We start from the raw sequence: 18,311 nt of genomic DNA, 5'->3' as shown, positions 1-18,311 counted from the left end.
TGAGTGTGATCAGAGTTCCAACTAGTTATTTATCTATACACATATATACATTTCTTGTCATATGTGCTGTATTGTAATAAAATCCTTAAAAGAAAGAAAAGAGAATGCATTGAGATGAATCAAAAGGAAGCCACAACATGGCAAAACTTATGGGAAATGCAGTTAGACTAGATGGAAATTTAAAGCTTTAAATGTATACATTAAAACATCTGAAAGATATCAAATCAATAACCTAACCCAGAAAAGGAAGAACAAAGTAAGCCAAAACTATAAGAAGGAAAGAAATATTAAAGATTGTAATAGAGGTATGTAAAGAAGGAAATGGAAAAGCAATAGATAAAAATCAATGAAACTAAAAAATTGAGTCTTTTAAAAGACAACAAAACTTTAACAAGATTAGCTAAAACAGAGAGAAGACTCATATTATCCAAATCAGTAACAAATTTGGCAACATCTCAACCAATATTATAAACATAATAAAATAATTGTAATAAAATGAAATGGAAATTTGTATACAAACTTGATAACATGGATGAAATGAACAAATTCCTAGAATCTCCCACTCTAGGAACACTGAGATATGAAAAAACTGGAAAATTGGAATTGATCACTAAGGAAATTAAATGATTTATCAAAAATTTCCTGCTGTAGTTTGGATATGGGTGTATGGGTGAAACCTCCAAGATTTCATGCGTTGTATTTTAATCTCTATTGTGAGGTATTAAAACAGTGGAAACAATCCAACTGTGATGTTTAGAGGCAAGGCATTTGGGAAGTGATTAGGATTAGATAACATCATTTATTGTGCAGCTCAATGATTAAATCCTGATGGTAGTAAAAGAAGAGAGTGAGAGAGACCAGACAGAAATAGACCTATTTGCTTGCTTCCTGTTTCTTTCAATGTGATGCTCTGGGGGGGGCTGACTCAGACTCAGCCAGGAAGAAGGCCATCACCAAACAAAGTCCCCTAGATCTTACACCTCCAAAACTCTGAGCCAAAATAAACTTTGTTTCTTTTTTTAAACATTGTTTCTATATAAAATACCTTGTCTCAGGTATTTCCTTACAGCAATGGAAAGCTGAGTAATACACTTCCCAACAAACAAGCACCATGGAAGTCATTGTAAAAAGCCAGCCTTACTCTGATGACAAAGGGAGATAAAGATACTACATGAAAAGTACAGCCCACTATTCCAGGTCAATATTGATGCAGAAATCCTCAACTAGATACTAGCACAACAAATTTAGTATAATGTTAACTAGATTATACACCATGACTAATTGAGATTCATTCTCATAATACAAAGATGTTTCAACATACAAAAACCAATCAGTGTAATACATTACATTAATAGAATGAAGTAGAGAAAACTCACATGATTATCCCATGGATACACAAAATGTATTTGACAAAATTAGAAACTGTTTCACCTTAAAAGTCCTCAATAAAATAGGAACAGAATAAAACATCTTCAACATAATAAAGACCACAAGGAAAAGTCCAAAGCTAACATCATATATGCAACAGTATAGACTGAAAGCTTTCCTTCTAAGGGTAGGAAAAACTCATAGAAACAGAGAGTAGAATGGTGGTTGTCAGGGGATGCAACAATAGGGAGATGTTGGTCAAAGGATACAAAGTTTCCAATAAGCAGGATGATTAAGTTCTGGAAATCTAATGTATAGCATCTTTATTATAGTTTACAATATTGTATGAGATACTTCAAATTTTCCAAGGTAGTAGATCTAAATGATTTGTTTTTGTCATAAAAAATATACTTATATGAGGTCATGGATATGTTAGTTTGATTTTGGTAATCATTTAATAATGCATACAAATATCAAAATATCACCCAACAAAAAAAAAACATGAAATTTTTATTGGCCAATTATACCTCAATAAATCAGAAAAAAGGATACTCTCACAAGGAAAGATATGTAGATGAATGGAATAAAATAGAGAGCCCAGAAGCCTGCATATATGGTTAATTAACTTCTGGCAAAGGTGCCAAGACCACTCAATGGGAGTAGGATAGTCTTTCAAACAATGTTGAGAACACTGAACAACCCACATGCAAAAGAATGAACTTGGAGTCTTAAATTGTATCATATGGCGATCGGTGCTGTGGCATAACAGGTAAAACTGCCGCCTGCAGTGCCGGCATCTCTTTTGGGTGCCGGTTTGAGACCCGGCTGCTCCACTTCCGATCTAGCTCTCTTTTATGGCCTGGGAAAGCAATAGAAGATGGCCCAAGCCCTTGGGCCCCTGCACCCAGGTGGGCGATCCAGAAGAAGCTCCTGGCTCCAGGCTTTGGATTGGTGCAGCTCTGGTCATTGCAGCCATCTGGGGAGTGAACCAGCGGATGGAAGACCTCTCTCTCTCTCTCGCCTTTTCTCTCTCTCTCTCTCTCTGCCTCTCCTTTCTGTGCAACTCTTTCAAATAAATAATTTGTTAAAAAAATACCATACAAAAAGTTAATGCAAAATGGGTCAAAGATCTAAATTTTACAGCTAAAATTCTAAAACTCTTAGGAAAAAAAAAACAGGATAAAATCTTCATGAAAGTTGATTTGGCAAGGATTGCTTGGTTGTGATACCAAAAGCGTGTAGAACAAAAGAAGAAAATACATAAAATAGACTTCATCTCCTTAAAAAATTTCTGTGTATTAGATATCATTAGTAAAAGATCAAAAAAGACACCAATAGAATAGGAGAGAAATTGCAAATCAAATATAAGAGATTAATATCCATAATATGTAAAGAACTCCTACAAATCTGTTATGTGAACAAATAACTCATTCATAAATTTGCAAGGGACTTTAGTTGGCATTTCTCCAAAGACAGACAAATGTCAAAAAATAGTGCAAAGAGATGCTCATTTGTCATTTGTGAGATGAAAATCAAAACCACAGCTAGATACCATCTTTTATCCCTTATGATTACCACGACAGGGAAAAAGGAAAATTGCAGGCATTGGTGAGGATGTGGACAAATTGGTATTCGGAATGCATTCCTGGTGGGAACATAAAATGTTCAGCCACTGTGGAAAATAGGTGGTCTTCAAAAAGTTAGAATTACTGCATGATTCAGGAAATCTACTTTCAGTTACATACCATGCAGAATTGAAAGCAATAACTGGACCATCTTCTATCTGCAGGTTTATTTCCCAAATGGCTGCATGGGCTAGGGCTGGGCCAGGCTGAAGCTAGGAGCCTGGAAGTCCATCTGGGAAGCACTTGGATCATCTTCTGCTGCTTTCAAAGCAACATTAGCAAGGAGCTGGATCAGAAGTGGAGTAGCCATACTCGATCCAATGCTCTTATTGGATGCAGGCAGCACAAACAGTAGCTTAACCCACTGCATCACAATACTAGCCCTGAGAACGTGTATTTTGAATGAACTTTTTCAAGTACTCCCATATATCAGTCTTAATTCCTTCTTATGTTTAAATAACATTTCATTGTTTTATTTTTATCCATTCAGCAGTAAAACAACATTTGCTTTGCTTCTACTATTTAATGATTAAAAATGCCACTATGAACATTTGAGTTCAATTTTTTGTGTGTGTGAGCACATATTTTTAATTCTTTCCAATGTATAGTAGGAGAGGAATTGCTGGGTCATATGATAACTCTGTTTAACCATTTGAAGAATTTCCAAGCTGTTTCAAAGTGGCTGCAACACCACACATTTCCAGCAGAAGTATGTGAAGTTTCCACTTTCTCCATCTCCTCGTTGACACTTGTTATTATCTCTATTTTGTTTTTATTTTTTGTTCCATTGTAAATTTTATTTTTAATTTTTTTAACTTTTATTTAATGAATATAAATTTCCAAAGTATAGCTTATGGATTACAATGGCTCTCCCCCATAACTTCCCTCCCACCCGCAACCCTCCCCTTTTCCTCTCCCTCCCCCATTCCATTCACATCCAGATTCATTTTCAATTCTCTTTATATACAGAAGATCAGTTTAGCATATATTAAGTAAAGATTTCAACAGTTTGCACCCACATAGAAACACAAAGTGAAAAATACTGTTTGAGTACTAGTTATAGCATTAAATCACAATGTATAGCACATTAAGGACAGAGATCCTACATGAGGAGTAAGTGCACAGTGACTAATGTTGTTGACTTAACAAATTGACATTCTTGTTTATGGCATCAGTAATCACCCTAGGCTCTTGTCATGAGTCGCCAAGGCTATGGAAGCCTTTTGAGTTCACCAACTCTGATCATATTTAGACAAGGTCATAGTCAAAGTGGAAGTTCTCTCCTCCCTTCAGAGAAAGGTATCTCCTTCTTTGATGACCTGTTCTTTTCACTGGGATCTCACTCGTGGAGATCTTTCATGTAGGGTATGTAGGGTGGTTTGTTTTTTTTTTGTTTTTTTTGTTTTTTTTTTTTTTTTTTTTTTTTTTTTTTTTTTTTTTTTTTGCCAGAGTGTTTTGGCTTTCCATGCCTGAAATACTCTCATGGGCTTTTCAGCCAGATCCGCGTACCTTAAGGGCTGAATCTGAGGCCAGAGTGCTGTGTAGGACATCTGCCATTCTATGGGTCTGCTGTGTATCTCGCTTCCCATGTTGGATCGTTCTCTCCCTTTTTTATTCTATCAGCTAGTATTTGCAGACACTAGTCTTGTTTATGTGATCCCTTTGGCTCTTAGTCTTATCATTATGATTAATTGTGAACAGAAATTGATCACTGGGACTAGTGAGATGGCATTGGTACATGCCACCTTGATGGGATTGAATTGGAATCCCCTGGTATGTTTCTAACTCTACCGTTTGAGGTAAGTCAGCTTGGGCATGTCCCGAATTGCATATCTCTGCCCTCTCTCATTCCCACTCTTACATTTAACAGCGATCACTTTTCACTTAAGTTTCAACACTTGAGAATAACTGTGCATTGATTACAGTATTCAACCAAAAGTATTAAGTAGAACAAACAAACAAAAATGCTAAGAGGGATAACATATTAAGTTGTTCATCAACAGTCAGGGCAAGGGCTGATCAAGTCACCGTTTCTCATAGTGTTCATTTCATTTTAACAGGTTTCCCTTTTGGTGCTCAGTTAGTTGTCACCTATCAAGGAGAACATGTGGTATTTGTCCCTTTGGGACTGGCTTATTTCACTCAGCATAATGCTTTCTAGACTTCCAACAGGGATCATTTTTCAGTTAAAATTTAAACACCTAAGAATAATTGTGTGTTAATTACAGAGTTCAACCAATAGTACTAGAACAAAAAAAATACTAAAATGGATAACGTATTACATTGTACATCATCAGTCAGGACAAGAGCTGATCAAGTCACTTTTTCTCATAGTGTCCATTTCACTTCAACAAGTTTCCCCTTTGGTGCTCAGTTAGTTGTCGCCAATCAGGGAGAACATATGATATTTGTCCCTTTGGGACTGGCTTAATTCACTCAGCATGATGTTTTCCAAATTCCTCTATCTTGTTGCAAATGACCGGGTTTCATTGTTTTTGACTGCTGCATAGTATTCTATAGAGTACATGTCCCATAATTTCTTTATCCAGTCTACTGTTGATGGGCATTTGGGTTGGTTCCAGGTCTTAGCTATTGTGAATTGAGCTGCAATAAACATTAAGGTGCAGACCGCTTTTTTGTTTGCCAATTTAAATTCCTTTGGGTAAATTCCAAGGAGTGGGATGGCTGGGTTGAATGGTAGGGTTATATTCAGGTTTCTGAGGAATCTCCAGACTGACTTCCATAGTGGCTTAACCAATTTGCATTCCCACCAACAGTGGGTTAGTATCCCTTTTTCACCACATCCTCTCCAGCATCTATTGTTGGTAGATTTCTGAATGTGAACCATTCTAACTGGGGTGAGGTGGAACCTCATTGTGGTTTTGATTTGCATTTCCCTAATTGCTAGTGATCTTGAACATTTTTTCATGTGCCTGTTGGCCATTTGGATTTCCTCTTTTGAAAAATGTCTATTGAGGTCCTTGGCCCATCTCTTAAGTGGGTTGTTTGTTTTGATGTTGTGGAGTTTCTTGATTTCTTTGTAGATTCTGGTTATCAACCCTTTATCTGTTGCATAGTTTGCAAATATTTTTTCCCATTCTGTTGGTTGCCTCTTCACTTTCCTGACTGTTTCTTTTGAAGTACAGAAACTTCTCAATTTGATGCAAACCCAAATGTTAATTTTGGTTTTGACTGCCTATGCTTCTGGGGTATTTTCCAAGAAGTCTTTGCCGGTACCTATATCTTGCAGGGTTTTTCCAATGCTCTCTAGTATTTGATGGTGTCGGGTCGTAGATTTAAGTCTTTAATCCATGTTGAGTGAATTTTTGTGTAGGGTGAAAGGTAGGGGTCTTGCTTCATGATTCTGCACGTGGAAATCCAATTTTCCCAGCACCATTTATTGAATAGACTGTCCTTACTCCAGGGATTGGTTTTGGATCCTTGATCAAATATGAGTTGGCTGCAGATGTTTGGATTGATTTCTGGTGTTTCTATTCTATTCCATTGGTCTATCCATCTGTTTCTATACCAGTACCATGATGTTTTGATAACAACTGCCCTGTCGTATGTTCTGAAATCTGATATTGTGATGCCTCCGGCTTTGTTTTTGTTGTACAAGATTACTTTAGCTATTCGAGGTCTCCTGTGTCTCCATATGAATTTCAGCATCATTTTTTCGAGATCTGAGAAGAAGGTCTTCGGTATCTTCATTGGTATTGCATTGAATCTATAAATTGCTTTTGTGAGAATGGACATTTTGATGATATTGATTCTTCCAATCCATGAGCATGGAAGATTTTTCCATTTTTTGGTATCCTCTTCTATTTCTTTCTTTAAGGTTTTGTAATTTTCATTGTAGAGATCTTTAACATCCTTGGTTAAGTTTATTCCAAGGTATTTGATTGTTTTGTAGCTAGTGTGAATGGAATTGATCTTAGAGGTTCTTTCTCAGCCGTGGTATTGCCTGTGTATACAAAGGCTGTTAATTTTTGTGCATTGATTTTATATCCTGTTACTTTGCCAAACTCTTCTATGAGTTCCAATAGTCTCTTAGTAGAGTTCTTTGGATCCCCTAAGTAAAGAATCATATCATCTGCAAAGAGGGATAGTTTGAGTTCTTCCTTCCCAATTTGTATCCCTTTAATTTCTTTTTCTTGCCTAATAGCTCTGGCTAGAACTTCCAGAACTATATTGAATAGCAGTGGTGAGAGTGGGCATCCCTGTCTGGTACCAGATCTCAGTGGAAATGCTTCCAACTTTTCCTCATTCAATAGGATGTTGGCCATTGGTTTTTCATAAACAGCTTTGATTGTATTGAGGAATGTTCCTTCCATACCCAGTTTGCTTAGAGTTTTCTTCATTCAAGGGTGCTGTATTTTATCAAATGCTTTCTCTGCATCTTTTGAGATAATCATATGGTTTTTCTTCTGCAGTCTGTTAATGTGGTGAATCACATTGATTGATTTGCGAATGTTGAACCATCCCTGCATACCAGGGATAAATCCCACTTGGTCTGGATGGATGATCTTTCTGATGTGTTGTTGCATTCTATTGGCCAGAATTTTATTGAAGATTTTTGCATCTATGTTCATCAGGGATATTGGTCTGTAATTCTCTTTCAATGCTGCATCTTTTTCTGGCTTAGGAATTAAGGTGATGCTGGCTTCATAGAAAGAGTTTGGGAGGACTCCCTCTTTTTCGATTGTTCTGAATAGTTTGAGAAGAATTGTAGTTAGTGCTTCTTTAAATATCTGGTAGAATTCAGCAGTGAATCCATCTGGTCCTGGGCTTTTCTTTGTTGTGAGGTCCTTTATTACTGTTTCAATTTCTGTCTCAGTTATGGATCTGTTTAGGTTTTCTATGTCTTCCTGGTTCAATTTAAGTAGGTTGCATGTGTCCAGGAATCTGTCCATTTCTGATAGGTTTCCCTGTTTGCTGGCATACAAGTCCTTGTAGTAATTTCTGATGATTCTTTTTATTTCTGTGGTGTCTGTTGTTACGTTTCCTTTTTCATCTCTGATTTTATTGATTTGGGTCTTTTCTTTTTTTAGTTAGTTGGGCCAACGGGGTGTCAATTTTGTTTATTTTTTCAAAAAACCAGCTCCTCGTTTGGCTGATTTTTTGTAGTTTTTTTTTGCATTCAATCCTGTTGATTTCTTCTCTGATTTTATTTATTTCTCTTCTCCTACTAGATTTGGGTCTGGTTTGCTGTAGATTTTCTAGATCCCTGAGGTGAATTGAAAGCTCATCTATTTGGTGCCTTTCCAATTGCTTGATGTAGGCACCTATTGATATAAACTTTCCTCTTATCACCCTTTTGCTGCATCCCATAAGTTTTGGTATGTTGTGCTGTTATCCTCATTTACTTCCAGAAAGTTTTTGATTTCTCTTTTAATTTCTTCTATGACCCATTTTTCATTCAGGAGCAAGTTGTTCAGTCTCCATGTGTTTGCATATGCTCTAGGGATTCCTGAGTTGCTAATTTCCAACTTCATTCCTTTATGGTCTGAGAAGCTGCATGGTATGATTCTAATTCTTTTGAATTTGCTGAGACTTGCTTTATGGCCTAGTATGTGGCCAATCCTAGAGAAGGTTCCATGTACTGCTGAGAAGAATGTAAATGCTTTCTGTATAGGATGAAAAGTTGTGTAGATATCTGTTAGATCCATTTGGGCTATAGTGTTGTTTAAATCTACTGTCTCCTTGTTGATCTTCTGTCCTGTTGATCTGTCTATTTCTGAGAGTGGGGTATTGAAGTCCCCCAGTACTATTGTATTGGGGTCTAAGTCTCCCTTTAAGTCCCTTAACAAATCTTTTAAATAAACCGGTGCCCTGTAATTAGGTGCATATACATTGATAAACGTTATATCTTCCTGTTGAATTGATCCCTTAATCATTATATAGTGCCCCTCTTTGTCTCTCCTAACAGTTTTTGTGGTAAAGTTCATGTTGTCCGATATTAAGCTGGCTACGCCCACTCTTTTTTCATTTCTGTTGGCATGGTATATCTTTTTCCAGCCTTTCACTTTCAGTCTGTATGGATGTTTATTGGAAAGATGTGTTCAAGTAAGCAGCAAATAGATGGGTTTTGTTCGTTTTCCAATCAGCCAATCGGTGTCTTTTAACTGGACAGTTCAGGCCATTAAATTTCAATTTCACTATGGATAAGTAGTAGCTTTGCCCTGCCGTTTGCTAAAGATATTTTCTGATATATGTTTTGAACTTCCCGTGATCTTTTGGTGTGAGATTTCCTTCATTTACCTTCTTTCATATTGATGACCGTGTTTCTGTGTTTCTGTGTGTAACACATCTTTAAGCATCTTTTGCAGGGCTGGACGAGTGGCGACAAATTCTTTCAATTTCTGTTTGTTGTGAAAGGTCTTTTTTTCACCTTCATTCACAAATGAGAGCTTTGCAAGATATAATATTCTGGGCTGGCAATTTTTCTCTCTTAGTACCTGGGCTATATCTCGCCATTCCCTCCTAGCTTGTAGGGTTTCTGATGAGAAGTCAGCTGTGAGTCTGATTGGAGATCCTCTGAGAGTAATTGACTTTCTCTCTTGCACATTTTAGGATCTTTTCTTTATGTTTCACTGTGGCGAGTTTAATTACAACGTGTCGTGGTGAGGATCTCTTTTGGTCACGTTTATTAGGGGTTCTATGAGCTTCCTGTACTAGGATGTCTCTTTCCTTCTCCAAACCTGGGAAATTTTCTGCTAATATCTCACTAAAAAGGCCTGCTAATCCTTTCTCCCTCTCCAGGCCTTCAGGAACTCCTAGAACCCGAATGTTGGTTTTTTTAATAGTATCCTGAAGATTCCCGACAATATGTTTTAGATTTCTAATTTCCTCTTCTTTTCTTTGGTTTGATTGTATATTTTCCTGTGCTCTGTCTTCTAAGTCTGATATTCTCTCTTCTGCTTCACCCATTCTGTTTTTAAGGCTCTCTAATGTGTTTGTCATTTGATCTATTGAATTCTTCATTTCATTATGATTTCTCGTCACTATCACAGTTTCATGTTCTACTAGTTGTTTCATTTAATTTTGATTCCTCCTTAGTATTTCATTTTCATGAGAGAGATTTTCTATCTTGTCCATTAAGGATTTCTATAGTTTGAGAATTTGTTTTTGAGAACTTCTTAATGTTCTTATCAATTTTTTGAGATCCGTTGCTTGCATTTCTTCTATTTCATCATCTTCATAATCTTGAATTGGGGAGTCTATTTCATTTAGGGGCATCATAGTGTCTTCCTTGTTCTTGTTACCTCGGCTTTTGCGTTTGTTTGGCATATTGGAGATATTCTTTGGTTTTTTCTCCTTATACTATGACTCTAGATTAAGCGGACTGTCTGCTTTTGATGGATCCTTAGAGGCTGTGATGGATGTGGCCTGAGAGCTCTGGTTCTACAGGGTTAAGGGTGTGCCAAAGGTGATTCACCCTGATTGTTCTCTTGCTCGCTCTCACTCTCTCTCTCTCTCTCTTTTTTTTTTTTTTTTTGACTCAGTTGGGACGTAATTCCACACAGCTGAGTGGAATTGAGAGTAGTTGATGTAGGAAATCTGGCCCCTGTGGGTATTCGTTTGCTTACCAGAGTCAGGTTTTTCTGCTTCGCTAATGAGGGGCACCCGCTTTACATATGCAAAATGGCGTGCACTGCTTTACTTACATAAAATCGCGCCTGCCCTATGTCTTGCTCGGCTTTGTAAGGTGAGTGGAGAGAGAGGCTAAATGTACATGCCGGTTCCCCTTATTTATTTGATTTTTTCTCTCCTCCAGCCAGCCTGGTGAACTTTCCCCAATGGGGTTTCAGGCCTTGTTCTCTGCAGGCTCTTTTTGCCTTTCCCTGCCAGTGTCTCGGGTTACAGAGAGGTTTTTAGCTCACCTCCCCTTCCAGCACTGGCGCGCAGACTCTGTGGCTCTGGCGGGTCTGGCGGGTCTGGTGGGTCCGGCTGCTCCGGTGGGTCCGGCGGAGCCGGCGCCCCGGAGGCCCGGCGGCTCCTGTGGCTCGGCTTCCACGTGGTGGTGACCATGCTCTAAAAATGCTCCTAAAAATCAGAATTTTTGTCTTTTATTATTGAACACTATAGTAGCTTACATATTTAGATACAAGTTGCCTATCTGATATGTAATTTGCAAAATTTTTCTATTCTATGGGATTTCTTTTCACTTTCTTGGTGGTGGCCTTTGAAATACAAAATCTTTTTTTTTATAATTTTGATGGTTTCCAGTTTAACTGTTTTTCTCCTTTTGTTGCTGGAGGTTTGGTGCCATATCTAAGAAACGACTGTTTAATTTCAGGTCATGTATACTTGCTCCTGTGTTCTCTTCTAACAGTTCAGTAGATTTAACTGTTACAACTAGGTCTTTGACACATTTTCAATTAATTTTGGTTGTGGTAAAATTTAAGTGTCCAACTTCATTCCTTTACATGTGGCTATCCAGTTGTCATAGCCCTGAATATTGAAAAATTCTGTCTCCTTTGTATTGGTGCCACTTTTGAAAATCAGTTGATTATTACCATTAAGGTTTGTTCCTGGGTTATGAGTTCTAGTCCATTAATCTATATATACTCCAGAACACATGGTCTTGATTAAGTATACATTGAAATCTGTATGTGTTCAGTAAGTTTTACGAAATTTGAAATCTGGAAGTGTGAATCCTCCAACTTTTGATGATCCTGTTTGCCTTTCATTTTGGAACCAGATTTTTAATTTCTGTAAATAAATAAGCTGGGGTTTTGATAAGGATTGTCTTAATTTTTATATGAATTTGCAGAATACCGCTATCTTAGCAACATTGTCTTAAAACCCTTGGACATAGAATGGTTTCCCTATATCTTTCTATTTGCTTAGCTCTTCTCCGATTTGTTTCTGCAGAATTTTGTAGTTTCCAGAGTAATATTTTGCACTGATAATAATAAATATACTCTTATTTACTTTATTATTTCTGATATGATAGTAATGGAATTATTTTCTTTTTTAAAGAGATATATTTATATTTGAAAAGAACAGTTAGAAAGAGAGAGAGACAGAAAATAAGAGAGCAAAATTTTTCATCAACTGGTTCAGTCCCCAAATGACCACAATGGCCAATGCTGGCCCAATATGAAGCCAGGAGCCAGGAGGTTCTTCTGGGTCTCCCATGTCAGTGCAGGGGCCCAAAAACTTAGGTCATCTTCTGCTGTTTTCCCAGATGCATTAGCAGGGAGCTGGATTCAAAGAGGAGCAGCCAGGACTCAAACTGGTGTCCATATGGGATGCCGACACTGCAGGCAGTGGCTTTATCCACTACACCACATTGGACTTGCTTTCTTAACTTAAATTTTGGTTGTCATTGATACTGTAGACAAAAACAAATGAGAGGTTTTTAAAAGTTTTAGTACCATGTTATTTCATAATTTTTATTAAAAATAATGCCATAAAAATATGAGAATGCAGATATCCCTTTGCCAGGCCCTATTTTCTGAGACATCTCCATGCAGTTCACTACAATGACTTTTCTAATTTACATTCCCAACAACAATGTATTTGTTTCTCTTATGCATCCTTGCCAGTGCCTGTGACTTTTTTTCTTTTTTTAAAGATTTTATTTATTTATTTGAAAGTCAGAGTTACACAGAAAGAGTAGGAGAGGCAGAGAGAGAGAGAAAGAGGCATTCCATCTGCTGGTTCACTCCCCAAGTGGCTGCAATGGCCGGAGCTGCGCTGATCCGAAGCCAGGAGCCAGGAACTTCCTCTGGGTCTCCCACAGGGGTGCAGGGGGCAAGAACTTGGGCCATTTTCTATTACTTTCCCAGGCCATAGGAGAGAGCTGGACATGAAGAGGAGCAGCCAGGACAAGAACCAGTGTCCAAATGGGATGCCGGCTCTGTAGGCCGAGGCTTAGTCCACTGGCCACAGCGCTGGCCTTGACTTTTTTTTTTTTTATTTTGATGATAGCCATTCTTACTGGAGTGAGAAGATCTCATTGTGTTTTGAATTTGTGTTTTCCTGTTTTCTAATAATGCTGATCTTTTTAAATATATTTATTGAGCATTTGTGTTTTTTCTATGTAATGTCTGTTCAGGATCTGCCCATTTCTTAACTGGATTGTTTGATTTTCTTGTTGTTACTGAGTTTTCTGAATTTCTTAAGTATTCTGGATGTTAATCCTTTTTCAGATAAGTAGCTTGCAAATATTTTCTCTCATTCTGGGAATTGTCTCTTTACTCTGTTGATTCCGTTTTGTGCAGAAACTTCTTAGTTCAGTTCAATCCCGTTTATTCAATTTTGTTTTCTTGCCTGTGCTTTTGTGGTATTATCCAAAAAATGGCTGCCTATGCCCAAGTGTGGAAGTGTTGCCTCTAAATGTTCTTCTGGTATTCTCCGAGGTCCCGATGTCACATGTATATCCTGAGCCATTTTGTGTTGATTTTGCATAGGATGAGTGATAGGGATCAACTTTCAGTCTTCTGCACAGGAATAAATGGTTGTCACAGCACCATTTATAGAAGAAGATGTTCTTTCTCCAGTGTGTTTTTGAAATCCTGTCAAGAATCAATTGGTTGTAGATATACGGAGTCACTTCTGGGGTCTCTATTTGGTTCAATTTTTCTGTGTTTTCAATGCCAGTCTCATGTTGTTTTTAGTTACAATAGCTCTATAGATGTGAAAGTTTATTTCTGGGAGCTCTATTCTGTATCATTGGCTTATATGTCTCTTTTTATACCATTACTATGCTGATTATTAAGTTATTATAGATCTGTAGTATGTCAAGAACTCAAATATCATGATACCTTAAGCTTTATAATTGTCTTTTTGATTTCTACTGATCCTGTATCTTTCAGTCTTTCTAGATTCAATCATTAGTCCTTGTATATTTTACTTGATTCCTTAGGTTTTTCTATATGGAAGCGAATATCATCTGCAAATAGAGAATCATTTTCTTGTCTAACTACCCTGGCTAGAACTGCCAATACAATGTTGAATAGAAGTGAAAAGGGGAGATATTCATGTGTTTTTCCTGACCTTTGGAGGAAAGTTTCAAGGTTTTGCCATTGAGTAAACTATGTTAGCTGCAGTTTTCTTCATAGATGCATTTTATGAAATTGAAAAAATCACTTTGTACTTATAGTTTATAAACTATTTATAGTTCATAAAACATTTTTTAAATCATGAAGGGGCATTGAATTTGGTCAGTTGTTTTCCTGTGTCTATTGGGATGGTCATGTGGTTTTATCCTTTATTCTTTTGGTGTGGTATATTGCATCAATTAATTTTGGTGTTAAGCCAACTTTGCCTTCTTGAGATAAACTCCACTTGGTAATGGTGTATAATCTTTAAATATCTGTGTGTGTGTGTGTGTGTGTGTGTGTATGATTGGTTGATTTGAAAGCAGAGAGAGAGAGAGAGAGAGAGAGAGAGAGAGAGAGATTTGGATCTTCCATCCTCTGGATTACTCCCCAAATCACTGCAATGGCTGGGTCTGAGCTAGGCCTAAGCCAGGAACCAGGAACTCTATCTGGGTCTCACATGTGGGTGACAGGGATCCAAGTACTTGGGACATTTACTGCCTTCCCAAATGCATTAGCAGAGAGCTGGATAGGAAGCAGGGCAGCAGGAACTTGAACCAGTGTTCTGATACCGGATATCATTGTTGAAAGAGGTAGCTTAACCCACTGCAAAACAAAGCCTCCCCCTACAATATATTGATGGATTCAGTTTATTGGTGTTTTGTTGAGGATTTCAGTGTCTATATTCATAAAAGATGTCAGTGTATAGTTTTATTTCTTGTGATTTCTTTGTTTAGTTTGGTGTGAGGGTAATATTGATCTCATAATAAGGCTGGGTAGTGTTCCATTCTCTTTTATGTTTTGAAGAATTTGTGAAAATTGGTATTATTTTTTTCAAATGCTTGGTATAATTTGTTACTGAATCCACTCTGTCTTGAGCTTTCCTAAGGAAGAAGTTTTCTGGGTAAAGGTTAAATCTCTCAGTTTATTTCAAGTCTATTTAGATTGTCAATTTGTTCTTAGGTAACTTTTGATGCTTTATGACTTCTAGAATTTAATATCTTCGTTTATTTAATTTGATGACAGTTTTTCTTAATATCACTCACCTATATTTTTATTTCTTTAAGATGAATGTTATGTTAGTTCATTATTTTAGGATTTTAATACTTTGACTCCTGTATCTTTTTTGTTTTTTTTTTTTTCCCTCAAATTTCATTTTTTCTCTTTCTTGCTCTCTCTCTTACTTTTTAAAGCAGTTTATTTAGAATAGTTTTAAACTTATCAAACATTTTTTTTTTATTTTTTGGGAGGGTCAATTGAGCTAATGGTTGCCAATCTTGTTGCTCTTTTGAAGAACCAACTTTTGGTTTCATTAACTTTTACTTTAACTTTTAATTATCTGTTTCTTTTTTAAAAAATGATTTCATTTTATTTGAAGGACAAAAAGACACACACACACACACACACACACACACACACAGAGACTCAGAGAGACAGACATGGACAAGATGAGATTTTCACCCACTGGTATACTTCTCAAATGCCTGCAAAAGTCAGGGCTGAGCCAGGCCAAAGCCAGGTGCCCAGAACTCAATCTGAATCTCCCACAGTGCACATTAGTAGGAAACTAAAATCAGAAGTAGATCCAGGACTTGCACAAGGCACTCCCATGTGCGATCTAGGAGTCCCAAGTAGTAACTTAACCTCTGTGCCAAACAGTTACCCCTATTGTCTACTTCATTATCTATTATTATAATCTTTATGAGCTGATTCTTTGGGTTTGGGGTTTAGTTTTCTTGCTAGTAACTGCAGGTAAAAGTTCAAGTTACAGACTTGAAAACATTCTCTTTTTTTCTTAAAGTAAGTTTTCACCGTCATAGGTTGTGCTCTGAGTATTGCTTTTGCTGCTTCCAATTTTGTCTTCCAATTTTGGAAATCTCATGCATTCTCCGTTTTTCAACTCTCTTCTTTTTTTGAATTATTTGAATATATTATAGTACAACATAGTCATTTCTTCAATGAAATTAGACTGACAACAACCAATCGGAAAAAAAAAATAAAATGGAGGCAGACTTTTGGCACAGCTGTTAAGACACCACTTGAAGCACACATTCCATTTTGGAGTGTCTGGGGTTGAGTCCTGACTCTGCTTTTGATTACAATTTCCTGATAATGTTGCACCTTGGGAGGCAACAAATAATGGCTCAAGTAGCTGTTTCCCTGCCAGCCAGCCATGTTGGAGACAACAGAGCAAGTTTTGGAATCCTGGCATTTGCTAGTTCAGGCTTGGCATCTGGGGAGTGAACCAATAGATGGAAGATGTCTCTGACTTTCTCTGTTTCTTTCTATATCTCTGTCTCTCAAAAAAGTAAATAGCAGATAATAAAACAATAAATGATATAAATAAGAACATAATAAATAAAACAATACAGCAAGCACTGTTTCAGGAACTTGGGGGATAATAGCAAATAATCTAGCATTTATCAAATTGAAGTCCCAGAAAGAAAAAAAAAACATGGGCTGAAAAAATATTCGAAAATATGAAGACAGAAAATTCTCTAAATTTGGCCAAAGCCCTTGATCTACATATTCAAGAAACTGAGTAAATATCAAACAGGATAAACTAAAGAAATATATTGCAAAACAAATCACTAACTTCTGAAAACTAAAGAAAAAAAACTTGAAAACAATAAGAAGGAAAACGTCCATAAGGACTTATGTAGAAAAGGACATTAGATTTCTCGTTAGAAAACATGGAGATCAGATGGAATTGAGAAAACATGTTTTAATATTTTATGTATTTAATTATCTTGTTTGAAAAGTGCAGAAACAGATGGACAAAGAGAGAGAAATATCTTTCCTCTACTGGTTCACTTCCAAAATTTCTGTCCAATAGCAGAGAGTGGGCCAGACTGAAGCCAGGAAACTGGAACTCAATTTGGATCTCCAGTGTGACAGAGAACCCGCCACTTGAGCTTGCAACTACTGCCTCCCAGAGTGCACATTAGCAGGAAGCTGGAACTGGAAGCAGAGCCAGGACTCAGATGTGGAATGAAGATATCCCAAGTGGCAACTTAATTTCTGGGCCAAAACATATCCCCATAATGTTTTTAAGTACTGAAAGAAAGTAGTTGTCAACTCAGACTTCTGTAACCAGCAAAAAAAAGTCATTAAATGGAAATCAAAACATTCTCAAGTGCCAAAGAGAGTTATGAGAATTTTTAACCAACATGTCTGTACTAAAATACTGCTTAAATGAACCACTTTAAACAGAAAATAAGAAGAAATCTTGGGACATCAAGAAGGAAGAAAGAACAAGAGGAAGAGTGAAAAATCTGAGTAAACAAAATGTATTATTAACCATCCCAGTTTTCTTTTTTTTTTAAAGATTTATTCATTTAATTGAAATGCAGAGTTATAGATGGGGGGAGGGAGAAGTCTTCCTTCTGCTAGTTCACTCCCCAAATAGCCACAATAGCCAGAGCTGCACTGATCTGAAACCAGGTACCTGGAGCTTCTTTTGAGTCTCTCACCAGGGTGCAGGGGTCCACACTGCTTTCCCAGGCCAGGCCATAGCAGAGGGCTGGATCAAAGTGGAGTAGCCAGGACTCGAACCAGTGCCCATATGATATGCAGGAACTGTAGGCAGAGGCTTTACCTGCTATGCCACAGTGCCTGCCACTCCTCCCAAGTTTTCTAAATTGTGTTTGACAAGTGAAGCAAAAATTTTCTGATGTTATTTTCAATGTATGAAAAGGAAATTTTTAATGCAATTATACTATAAAAAGGATGGAGGGCAAAGGGACCAATGTAGGGAAAAGATTTCTACATTTCCCTTGAGGTATTCAAAGGTTGATGCCAGTAGATTGTGACAAGCTATGTATGTATAATATAATGCTTACAACAATCCCAAAATAAAAAATATGATAAGAAATACACTAAGTATACTAAATATAAAAAAATGTTTAAGTAACACATCTTAAGGCAGGAAAAGGGAAAGAGAAGAATAGAAAACAGAGGGAGCAATCATAAGACAAATAACAAACGATCAGACTCAATCCTAATATGAAAGTCTTTCAAAATTTCATTGAAAATGAATATTACCTTTTAATTTCATTTTTATGAACTTTTATAAGCACTCTCATTTATCAATAATGGAATTAATTGCAAATAATCTAAACAGCAATTAAGAAAGATTATCTATTTTATACTATGTAAAAGAAATTTATTTCAAATACAATGGCATATGTAGGTTGAAAGTAAAAGTTGAGAAAAAGATACATCATACAAATATTAATCAAAAGACAGCAAGAGTGATCATATTAAT

General features: G+C 36.8%; 2 long non-coding RNA genes across 3 annotated transcripts in view; one reads left to right on the top strand and one right to left on the bottom strand.

Moving 5' to 3' along the window:
* LOC138847731 (uncharacterized) overlaps positions 1 to 18,311 on the bottom strand; it is a 143,819-nt gene that overhangs the window by 29,533 nt on the left and 95,975 nt on the right. Inside the window, exon 3 of one of the 2 annotated variants that reach the window (XR_011385680.2) lies at positions 10,726 to 12,333. The exons of the other annotated variant lie outside the window; for it this stretch is intronic. This is a non-coding gene — a long non-coding RNA (uncharacterized LOC138847731). Of the gene's footprint in view, positions 1 to 10,725; positions 12,334 to 18,311 lie in introns of those variants that run through there. 2 annotated transcript variants of the gene reach the window in all.
* Positions 10,509 to 18,311, top strand: part of LOC149119630 (uncharacterized) — a 45,491-nt gene continuing 37,688 nt past the window's right edge. Inside the window, exon 1 of the long non-coding RNA XR_016227753.1 lies at positions 10,509 to 10,701. This is a non-coding gene — a long non-coding RNA (uncharacterized LOC149119630). The remainder of the gene's footprint in view (positions 10,702 to 18,311) is intronic.

This window comes from Oryctolagus cuniculus, chromosome X, assembly GCF_051225735.1.
Source record: "Oryctolagus cuniculus isolate XC-2025 breed Fujian yellow rabbit chromosome X, ASM5122573v1, whole genome shotgun sequence".
Lineage (NCBI taxonomy): Eukaryota > Metazoa > Chordata > Mammalia > Lagomorpha > Leporidae > Oryctolagus > Oryctolagus cuniculus.
The sequence above is the reverse complement of the archived record's forward strand: the minus strand, read 5'-3'. Positions and strand labels throughout refer to the sequence as shown.